An 11,759-nucleotide genomic window follows, 5' to 3' on the forward strand; every position below is an offset into this window, starting at 1 on the left:
ATGTTGCTTAATGGGAGCCTGAGTAAGTCCACCCACTGCTAGTACATTTAGTACTCCTAGAACAGGCAGGTGTATAATCTAGGAAATTTTCCAGTTCAGCCCTTGGAGACATGAATCATTAATGTTTAGTGCAAAGAAATAAGGTCCTTTTTTACCCATAGGGGAAAAAATGAAGGACCACAAACACAGAAAAATGGGGTAGGACATCTGGGAGGAAGCAGCCACTTTTTCTTCATGCCAAAGCTAGCCATGGGTTTTCAGTATAAGAAATAATGCAGCAGTCTCTCCCTGTAGTCTGATAATTTTTCATGTGTTATCTGAAGCACTCACAGTGCCTGCAAGCTGGGGTCAGAGGCGTCAGGTTGTGAATCAACTGAAATAGTTAGGGACTGCTGCTGGTGGAAGTGTGCTCACAGAGCTCACTGCTGCAGCTGAACTATACCAGTTCTCCTTGAGGGAAATGCTCATGGACTCACCTGGGGGCTGGTGTGGCCTGGTCACAATCCTCCCCGTGCTGTGCAAAGCAGAAAGAGGCCCATTGGCCTATTTTCAGGAAAGAAGAGGCTTCTAGGACAGAGACCGCAGAAGGCTTTCACACACAGATCCCTGCGTAATCCCACAGCCCTGACATAGTTCTGCAAATGGATAGTCTGAGGGGAAAAAAAAAAAAGTAAAAAGGAAATTCTACTTTTTTTCCTTTTTTTTCCTTTTATTTTTTTCTCCCTCTTCTACAGTTATCCTTATTGTCTTTCTGGTCCTTTTCTAAAATTTTAGTATTTTGTAAAAGTGCAGTGCCTCGAGCTTCCAGCAGCTGCAGGTGATGCGGAGAGAGTGCCAGAATGGGTATTCTAAACCTTGACTTTCAGTGGGGGCTTTCATTGACGTTAGCATGAGGACACTTGATGCTACTGGAACATCACTTGGCTTGGGTGGCCTCAGTGAAACAGACTCTTTAGCCTGAGCAAACTGGCATTTTTTCCTCTAGAGTCAGCAGCTGGGTTTTGCTGTAAGCTGGCTGAGCCTGTGTCTCCAGACCTTTACATCTTTACTTCAGCTCTGTCTCGCTTAGAATTTTGTTCTTGCCTCAAAAAACAACTTCAGTTAAAGAAAGAAATGGTAGGAATAGGGCTGTTCATGTCTGATCATAGTGATTTACCAGAGAGATGATGGCATGGAGCTGCTGCCTGGTCCCTTTAAGGTACATATAGCGCAGTTAGTCACAAAGCAGCATAAATAGGTGCTGCTGAATTGTAAACACTTGTGTGACTAGCAAATATACTGCAGCCTCCTCCGTGAAAAGCACTCTTTCTGGCTTTTACAAAACAGCTGGCAACACCTCAAGAAAGTTTTCAGCTTTTGCCCAGAGCTCATAGCTATGGAGTGTTTCATGTGGCATTAATCAAGAGCAGATAGCCATACGTTTTGATGTGACTGTTGATTTCTTAAGGACATCAGCTGTGTTCTACTTTCATGTCTATTTTTATTAGAGTGAATATCCTTGCCCTGGAAAAAGTAAAAACAAAGATATCTTGTTACATTTTTAAAGCCAAAATCAAAACCCTTTCGGGAAAAGTTCTTGACTCTGCAGATGAGGAATGAGTTGTTTTCTGTTCCCTCAGTTTGGTCAACTGTCTGGGAAGATTTGTTCAATTACTTGTGACTGCTGTTTGTCAAAAAAATGGGAGAATATTAATGCCTGCTCTGAGGAAATTAGAGACCTGACATGCGGTTGGTGGGGAAATGTCCAACAGGAACCAATAGTGGCTGTCTGAATGCAGTTACATTATGTTGTGTCAGGGAAAAGAAAGAAAGACACAAAAAGTTTTTCGTTTGTTACAAGTACAATGTCTTCACTGGAGTGGGGAAAGAGGAGTATTGACCATACACTTCCACTGCCAGGCAAGAATGGCATTTTGTACAGTGACAGAGAAGAAAAGATGGAGCTTTGGTTGAGAGAACAACTGGGAGGAACTCTAAAAGTCAGCCAGGGCAGACCTGGGATTGTCAACTGCTCCTCATATGCCTGTTGCATTCTTACTTGAGTATTGCTAGTGGGGAAGCTTAAGTAGTGTATATTCAGTGCTCTGAAGTTCTTGGACTGAAGGTGAGCAGCACTAAAGAAGAACAGATGAAGGGTGAAATCCAGGACAAGCTGTTTTTGAAAAAAATCCATACTAACAGATGGTGTTGTACCAAAAGCAATGACCAATTTGCTGTTCTGTTTTTGAAGTCCCAGTCCAACAATCTGAATTATGGAGAGTCAAGTTTCCTTCTGAAATATGCAAATTGCCCTTAAACATAAGATTATAAAGTAATGAACATTTTCCTTTAAATGGCTTTGGAACTGATAAAAGCAAACCATTCATTTTTATTTTTATTTATTTTTAAAATCAGAAGACCCTCTCAGGACAACAGATTATCAAGTCATCTTGCTTCCAATTGTTATGCTTTTTCCACCTGGAAACATTTTAATCCGTAGTTTTCTGATATTGTCTTCTAAACAGTTTGTCCCCAGCACAACACATGAATTCTGTGTGCCATGTTTTATTGGCAAATTAGCGAGGACGCAAAAAAACTGCATCAGCATATCATAAAAAATGCAAAAGCATTGAACACTTATTTACAGCTCGAGCTGTTCCAAAAGGCTCAGCAGCTGAAGCAGTTGAAGACCTGCAATTTCTAGAGCTGGCTGACTGCCTAAATCACACCTAATTTTCTGAGATCTATTGCTATCAGTGGTGGGGAAATCAGAGGTAGATTAAATGAGCAATCCACTATTAGCAGTGATGTAGAGGAGATTTTCTGATTCAGAGCAGACACTTTTATTTTATCTGGAAGATGAAGTTCTTGAAGTCATGTACCTGGAGGTGTAGCATGAGTGAGTGTGTGGCTGGTCTCCTGTTGACATTAAAATAGACTTGCTCAAGGTAGCCAAGTCATTTGCAAACCTGCTCAAAGTCATATGTTTGCAAGATGAGGTCTGATCAGGACTGTGCTGTAGCATTTGTATTTTGCTAAGGTACAGTTTAGGGTCACCATCTCCTTACAATACCGTCAGAGACACTTTTTCCAAAGCAGCTTTCTTTCAGAGACAGGACTGTTAGCATGGAAACGTACTTAAGCACTTAATCATACTTAAGATGTGCCTCCAAGCATGTGCTGGATGGGAGGAATCACTTCCACGCATGAGGAGGAAGCTGCTGTGCAGGACCTGTTCCAGGTTGCAGATGATGAGTTTGCCAGTGGGTGTTGCTTAATGTCTTCATATGGACTGAATCAAATCCCACCACACTTCAGAATTAAACGCGTGACTGAGTCTGTGACTTAGTGTGTTACCGCCTTCAGTAAACCTGTGGCAGGCAAATTTCCACAGCAAATGGGAGGTAAAATATATTGGTTTATACCTCTTTCTGCTACAGTGTGTGATCTCACCAGGCTCAGCAGCAGGAGAACAGCAACTGGGCTTCCTGGGTGGCCATCCTCACCTCAGCTCTGTGGTAGCAACAGATATCAATCTGTCCTTTGGCCTGATTCAAGTGACAGCCCTTCAGGAGACCAAGAAGAGCAAGCAGATCATGGCAAAAGAGCCCTTACTTTTTCTTCCTTTGCCTTTTTGCCTCAGGAGCACTTTTTCTTAGCCACTTTTTCTCCATTACTTTAGAAGCTTTCTAGTCTTGAAATCAATCTAGTCATTTTTCTAGCTTTCAGAAGCTGGATCCTAGTTACATTCTTTTATGGCTTCCTTGCAGTTTCTAAATGTTCTCCCACAAAATAACACTAAAGTGAGTGTCTGAGCCTGTAAAGAAGTGTTGTAGAATATTTTTATATAAGCGAGATTAATGATGTTGGAAGACAGCATTTGTCATGTGGCAGCATGTTGGCAGAAGACTGAGCTTCAGTGAGCGTTTGTTTTCTAACATGCCATGCGTCGTCAAAGATCTAACCTGAATTATTCCCTGAATTTTGAGTTTTACAAAATCACGACTAAATCCTTTAACACACAAAAAAAGAGAAGAAGAAAAAAAAAAGAAAAAGAGAAAAAAAAGGAAAACCAACTCCTTACATTTTGAAAGTATGAATTCTGATAGAGAGAAGAAAGGAGTTTTAAAAATTCCAACTCTGTACTTTTGTTTGCGTCCTCTGAAATTGCAGTTTTGCTTGGTGGAACTAAACTAATCAGATAAGAGAAGTTTGTGAATTATAAATGAACACCCTGGATCTAGAGTTAAATAGAAGCTATAAAAGCTAGAAGAGAAATCTTTATACAGTATTTCTGGGGATCACATACTGGAATTTATTTTTTCTTTAAACAAATTAAGTTTGTTTTATTGTTAGCGTCCTATAGCAACTACAACAGATTTTGGAAATAGCATTTAATTGTGTGTAAGGAAAGAAACGGTTCCAGTGATCCAGGAGGAACATGAAATAAGAGCATGCTCTTTTTCACTCTGTCATTTTATCTCAGAGCAGAAGTCTGATAAACCACCTGAAGTAGTGGCTTGTAGCCTATCCCCTGGGAGCCTTGTGAGGACAGCAATCTGCTGCTGACTCCTGAGTGCAGGCAGAGCAGGAATGCTTTCCCTTAATGACACTAGTTCTGTGAATTGCAGAGCGTGAACTCAGCCAGGCCCTGAAGGACAGACTTTCCTGAAAATGACTCTTTTGTAATGTGGCCAATTCAGCCAATTCAAGGTTGTTCCTTTTGGCATATTCCCCATTTCTGTTTATCTCTAGAACGAAGCCTAACAGCAGTCCATTATGCTTCTCTTTGCAGAGCTCAGTGGGTATCATTTGCAATGTAAGGGAGGAAAAAATGAACTCAGATCTGGTGCAGGAAGTAGTGGTGTTCTTGTGGGGGACAATTACAACCTAATACATGAGGATGTTGTAGAAAAGTAGAGCAAAAAACAGACTAGGAGCTCCGTCTGAGAAAATTTCTGTTTTAACAGCCTGCTCTGAGCTTGTGCTAGCGATCACGTACACCAGAAAGGTGATTTGTTTCATGCTGACTTCCAGGTATTTGCTTTTATAATGCAACATCCTGAAAGTCAAGCAGGCAAGAGCAGAGTGAAGGGGGAGAGGGGACAGAATTAGAGCATTTACCTTCTAGTTTCCCCCATGCTCAGCCTGCTTTGCCTGCCTGGACCAACCACCTCCAAGATGCCCCTTGCTGCTGTGCCCTTGGCACTAGCACTGAAGACCTTGGCTCTGTTGGGGTGGGAGCTCAGTCTGCATTGAGCTGGAGCCCCTCCAGGATGAAGTGTTTGATGCTGACGGCTCTGAGTTTGCCTGAAATGCTGGTGTGTTGCAGAAGGACACAATATCTACAGGCTCAAGGCAGAAGGTGACACAAGGAGAGGTGACGTGGGGCTGTGAGCCCCACCTGAATGCTGTGATGGAGTCCAGGACTGAAGCACCTCTGTTTGCTACAGGGACAGAGCTGCAGGGCCACATGGTGTTGTATATTAACCAAGGCTACTGAGGGGTACTGAGACTGAAGTCTCGATAGCAATATCGAGATGTGCTGGTCAACGTACTGATCCCCATGTGTCCAGCTGTGCTGTGTACCACCCGTGAAATGGGAAACTGGGGTTCTACAATAATTATGAGTTATTCAGGGAACTAGAAATCACAGATCATCCAAAAACCTAAAAATCCACTCTCAGAAAGAGAGCGGTGAATGTATCTTTCTATCATCAGGAAGTCGAAAAAACAGTACTAGATTTAACCCCCAAAGAAAATTGACACAGGGGTTACAACATATTTGCTGACTTCACTGGATTTTCCTGCTTGTTCCCAGCACAGAAAACAAATGCAAATCACTCTGGGGGCAAGTAACCTCAAAGGCTCCATTCCTTTCTTTCTTGTCATTTCACATTCAAGCCCCAATACTTGCTTTGCAGAGCTTATTACTAGCAGCTGGGCAAGGGACTGAAGAGGTTGTTACAGGAGAAGCGCTGTATTTATTTTTTGCTTCCAAGAAAACAATGTTTCTTTCTTAGCATGTAGTGTCTTGAAGCAACTTCATTGTTTGGGTACAGGGTGTGGGAGTGAAACAGAGAAGGTAATCTCCGAAAAATCACCTCAGAGAGCCCATTTAACTCTCAGGCTGCCCAGTATTCATCTCTGGGGCCGTCCAGCATCGCTCAGAGATCTGTTGTCAGTTTATGAAGGAGAAAATAGTCAATACACAGGTTTGCAGCATCTGTTGTGGAATGCTGGCATTCAATTGAGAGAAGAGCAAAACAACCCATTTCCATTTGACACCAAATATATAGAAAACACAGCCCAGTAGGAAACATCTCTCTGCTGTGTATTAATTTTACCAAGGATTTACCAGGCTTGGTAATGCGCAACCATAATGATCCCAGTAATAAAACTTCCAGCTGAGTCAATCTCAGCTTTTGCCCAGTGAAGACATTTTCGTAGTATTGGAGCTCTGTATATATTGAAAGTGGCCTTGGTACGTAGGCAGATCTTCCACTGATACAGACCTGATACCTACAGGACAGTGCAGAGCAGCATTTGGCCAAGGACTCTCTGACAGAGCAGTAAAGCAAGAACGCTAAGATGGTTAGGATGCTTCTTCTTTCATTTAATATGCCAGGTGGAATAGGCTCCATTAACTTCCTGTAAATTATTAACTCTTTTTTCTTAGCTAGAAAAGAAAGGTAACTTTGTCTTCACAATTTCCCAGCAGATATTAAAACAAGATAAAATGAAGATTGGCTTCATAATATAACTCAGTGGGACTTCTCTACTGAGAACGGAGAGTAGCAAGGCAGGATTAATGTTGATTTTACCAGTGCTGCCTTCTCTAAGGGAAAAAATCCTTGCTGATTTAAGACAATGTTTTTTTTTTGTGTGTGGAAATCTTTGGAGAGTTATGCTGCCTGTATTTAAAGTCTCTAGAGGTCCAAGTCCCTCAAGACTTTATGGAACATAGATTGAAACTCTGAGTATATAATAAACAAATTAAACTGTAAGAATGAAATGAATGTAACCACAATGACCATTTAATGGCTTCAGCAATTACTTGTTAGATACAAGTAACTTTGGACCAGTCTTCATCCTGACTTCATCAGACCTTTCAATTCCACATGAAAATATTGTGCGATTGTCTGAGTTTCTTTCTTCCCAGCAGTGCTTTCTTCAAGAATTAGAGTTTAGTAGGATTTTGCCTGCACTGGTCCATCCTAAGCAACATGTTTTTGCATAAGGAAGTCTCAAAAGCAGCTTTCAGCTGCAAAAAGCGTTTCTCATATAGCTCCAGCTACGACTGTGCGTAGCCCACCAAAGTGAGGAGCAGAACATAGAAGCAGGAATAAACATGGTGCAGACTGATGTTAGGTAGCTTATATAGAGCTGGTATCTGATTTCTGGTAGAGAAAGAAAGTCAAATGTGCTATTCATTACCTCACTCATAGCCTGATAAATAATTCTCCATCTTTACCCTCTACTGTTTGGCTTTTGCCACTTAGAGCCCTCATGACTCCATCCTCATAATGAATAAGTCAATGAATATTTTAAATCTCCAGCTATTATTGCCTGTTTAAACCTTCCTACTTAATGGTTTGTGAGGTTTTCAGGAATTTCTGACTCAGTTCTCTGTGGTTTGTATAGGTTTTATAAAGGGCACAGAGAAGAAAGCAGGTGGTGCTTTGTGACAAATTTGTTGATACTGGCAAATAATGACCAATTGGAAAAAAATAACTACAATAGTGAGTAGGAAAGGAAAAGAGAACAGCGAGTTCTTGAGAAATAGAAACAGAGGAAAGAAGGTAAAGGTAAAACAGCCATTTGCGCAATTCAACAGTAAGAGGTTGAGCAGCATTGAGGTAGACACAAAGGAATATTAAGATAGAACACTTAATGCTGGTATGGATTTGTAGAAAAAGAGAGAAATGCCAAGAAGGTTGGAAGGTGAACAAGGGCCTGGTTTGCATTTTCGCTTCAGGGAATAAGCAGTCAGATGAGATGTTGAGGGGAAAAACAAAAACCAAAAAACCAAAAAACCAAAAACAAAAAACACAAACCAACAGAGAGCAGGGAGTACAAAGGACAAGCAAGAGAGCAGTTCTGAAACAAAGCAGTATTGACATTTTTGCCCTTCTCTTCTTTGCAGACAAATCAGGAAAATAAAATGATTGCTTCAGAGCAAAACCATGACTAAAGTAGAGTAACACTATACACCCTCATTGCCTGAAGAATTCCAAGGTACAGGACAACAGAGACTGCAGTGTAAAAGGACCTTACACTGCCACGTGCCACACTGTAGTAGAGTTTCTGGGCCCTGGGACTTCTGCTTTAGTCCTATGAAATGTTATTATTTTGCTTGCCCACTTCCTCATTGCACGGAGCTGAATAAAATGAATCAAGTTTCTGTTTAGTTATTTGCTATTAAGGATGGTTTCTAAACAGTTTCTAATGTCCTTGAAATGTCAAAGCTCCCAGACATCTCAACACGCTGCTCAAAACATACCATGCAGTTTCAAAGGCAGAACAGATGTTGGAAACATGTCCAAGAAACTTTTTACAGTCCTATGCATGTTCTCAGTTCTAGCAGCCATCCTCATTCTCTCAAGTGTTGAAATTCCCCCCAGTCTCCTCTTCTTTAGGCTGAACAAACCAAGTGGCCTCAGCCACTCATGGCATGTCCTATCCTCCAGAACTTTCACCAAATCTGCTTTGGCACACTGCTTACTCATATTCAATTTGCCATCAACCAGAACCCCTAGATCCCTTTCTTTGGGGCTGCTCTCCAGACTCTCGTGCCCCAGTCAGTACACATATCCAAAGTCGCCCTGTCCCAAGTGCAGAATCCAGCACTTGCTCTTAATACACTTAATTTGATTGCTGATTGCTCTAGTCAGTCAAGAACTCTCTGCAAGAACTTGCCACCCTTCAGGGAGCTCCTCCTAACTTAACATCTGCAAACTTACTTGATAGACTTCAAGTCCTGCATCCAGATAATTTATAGAAATGGTAAAAAGAACAAATTATAGATGGTCAGCCTGATTGTTAACAACAACAACAAAAAGAGTAGTATGAAGTATTAGAAAAAAACACCCACAACCAATGAAAGAAAGAATCTGGAGAATCTTCATTATGGTATTTAACAGTCCCTTTATCTCAGAAAGGAAGAAATAGTACTAACAAAAAAAAGAGAAGGACATTCATAGATATCATATCAATATCAAAGGTTTTAGTCTCTTTGACTGGAGAAAAAGGCTATGTCTTTTCCAGGAAAAGGAAATCAAAAGGCCTGGGCTCTAAATAAATGGGATGTTCAGTGGAAGAAATGTTTTACTACAGCTGCTAAGTTGTACTGAACATATGCTTTTTCTAACACACAAAATCTGTGTTTCCACTGGAAACTGAGGCAAAATACCAGGAGAAAGATGTCCTCAAGCTTTTCCTCTCTGTTCCCTCATGAAGTTTCTACGGTCAACCACATTTGCTCTTCATTTGATGGGATACAGGTGCTACTACAGTCATCTTCTCATCTCTTACTCGACACAGCTCTCCTCCCTGGAAGTTGGAACACAAACAATGAAGTTAAAATGGAAGAAAATGAAGGGAAAACTGTTCTTTTTTTCCTGGGATTTGCAGATGCTCTGACAGACTGCCTTGGTTAGGAAACATCAGAAGTGTAATCATATTAATAGAATCATTTTCTTATGCATGTGGAAATGCAGATGATGTATCATTTACAAGTGAATGAAGACTCAAACATTGGCAACTACTGGACTGCATAATATGGTCATAAAATGCTTCAGTTATAATGAGTCTAAGAAATTATTGCACAGCTGTAACACAACTGTGGAGAGATTAGTAGAGAGCTTCAATAGAGTTTTAGGTTCTCCGTTTTTAAAAATACCTTTCATCCTCAATGCAGCCTGATTGCATATGGTAGCTAGCATGAAGGCAAGAAGCAACTACAGCAAAGTCTTGTAGAGAAAAAGCTAGCATTTTTGGATGTGCTGACAGTGTATCTCCAGGATGTAAAGAAATTCCAGAAGGCAAATCACAGGGTGAAAGACAGGACCACGGTATAGACTTTACTCAGAGATGGAAATCTGAAGAAATCAATTCCTTCCTTCCCTGAGGATTTATGACAATATTTTTCACGTTCTCTTGGCTACTTCAATCAGAGTTTGATCATATGTAGAGATAAAGAGTCTGTGGAGCCATCTGTCCTGCTGTGATGGCTTGTGTTGTGCTACTTCTGCCCTCAGGTAGAAAAGCAAGATCTAGCTGTTCACTGCAGGGGAGTTGGACTAAATGACCTTCTAGCTTAAATGATTCTATCATCAAACTGATGACTTGGGACACTAGTCCTGTATGACTGGGACAAAGATGTTTGGGAGGGATATGGTGGGTAGATCTGCCCATATCGAGAATATTTTACTTCCCTCTTTACTCATGGCAAGAAAATTACTTCCCAAGACATATATTCATTCGTATAAGATTTCCTCTTGGCAGTTAACTGGATTCTGATCCAGGCTGATGCAGTAGGTTCTCCCAGCCATGGAAAACCCCTGACGTTTATTCTGTGCTGAAGAGGCACACAAGCAATAAGTTGACTTTTACAGGAAGAAGAAAAGAAGGCATCATCCCAGTTTTTATACGCACTATGACCAGTGCTCCCAAGCTATCAGCACACACAAACCTATATGAATTGCACAATAAAGCTTCAGTGGTAAGATCTGCACTAGTTTGGTCATATCCTCACCTGATAATAATCAAAACTGTACAGAGCATATTCTCTAGCTGAGCAGATTTACTCTGGTGACAGATTCAGTCCCATATTTTTTGCTTGGCTTTGAGATTATGACATATTAGATTTATTGGCTCATTTGCTACAGTAAGTGAGAGTTTCTGGGCTGAGGCACATTCAGTGGCAGAGTGGTGAATGGACTGGCAGGGGAACAGGACAGGAATGAAGACAGAACATTCTTTCTGAAAGACAGAACCCAGTCCTCATGCGTCTCCTAGTTCATCATTACTGCTTACCACATCCTGTGAAAATACTCTGCTTTAAGACTTGAAATGAGCAAAGGCATTTTTTCCTTAAATGGAAAGCGTTGTAATGAAATGGATTTGACAATGTGTGAAACATATTATAGAGGTTTATTGAAGTGGACTAGCTGAATGGAAAGGAATCATCTAATTCCTGTGTTAAGAACTGAAGCGTGAAGTGTGCAACAGATTACATAGATTGTTATATAGGGTATGACAGTACTAGATTTTATAGTTACCTGCTGCTTTGTATTGAGATCTCCAGATCGTGAGCTGGGAATCATGAGAATTTGAGGAACTTTTGTCAGAAAGTGTAGGCTCCTGAAAGAAAGGATTAAAAATATCTTATTTATTATGTACTTAAGATCATAAGTTATATATAGACAGAGGAGGCATGATGACTTTATGTGTGAGAATAATATGAAGGGGGGGAACACAATGACTGCATGTAACAAATGAGAAAAATATTTTTTTCATTTAATTCCTGACTCAGAAATTTTTTTTTTTTTGAAGATCATTAACAAGTGGCCACTTCAGTAAAGATGAAACCTGCCTGAATTAACAAGTTTCAGAGGTACGGTTTAACAGAATATTTTAGAACATCTGGAGCTAGGCACCTATTACTCTTTTAAGTACAATGCTTCTGGTACCATAAAATGATTTATACCATGTTCTAGTATTTACAGTTGCTGTGACAAACTGTTTTAGGGCATACAATAAAGCTTTTTTTTTTTTTT

At 40.6% G+C, this 11,759-nt stretch overlaps 2 long non-coding RNA genes across 2 annotated transcripts in view; one reads left to right on the forward strand and one right to left on the reverse strand.

The window, feature by feature from the left end:
- LOC116216900 overlaps positions 1-11,707 on the forward strand; it is a 31,657-nt gene extending 19,950 nt beyond the window's left edge. The window contains exon 3 of the long non-coding RNA XR_004160545.1: positions 11,536-11,707. This is a non-coding gene — a long non-coding RNA (uncharacterized LOC116216900). The remainder of the gene's footprint in view (positions 1-11,535) is intronic.
- Positions 7,041-11,759, reverse strand: part of LOC104912011 — a 6,785-nt gene continuing 2,066 nt past the window's right edge. Inside the window, exons 2-3 of the long non-coding RNA XR_794357.3 lie at positions 11,262-11,343; positions 7,041-9,531 (exon numbers count right to left, since the gene is read on the reverse strand). This is a non-coding gene — a long non-coding RNA (uncharacterized LOC104912011). The remainder of the gene's footprint in view (positions 9,532-11,261; positions 11,344-11,759) is intronic.

This window comes from Meleagris gallopavo, chromosome 8, assembly GCF_000146605.3.
Source record: "Meleagris gallopavo isolate NT-WF06-2002-E0010 breed Aviagen turkey brand Nicholas breeding stock chromosome 8, Turkey_5.1, whole genome shotgun sequence".
Classification (NCBI taxonomy): domain Eukaryota; kingdom Metazoa; phylum Chordata; class Aves; order Galliformes; family Phasianidae; genus Meleagris; species Meleagris gallopavo.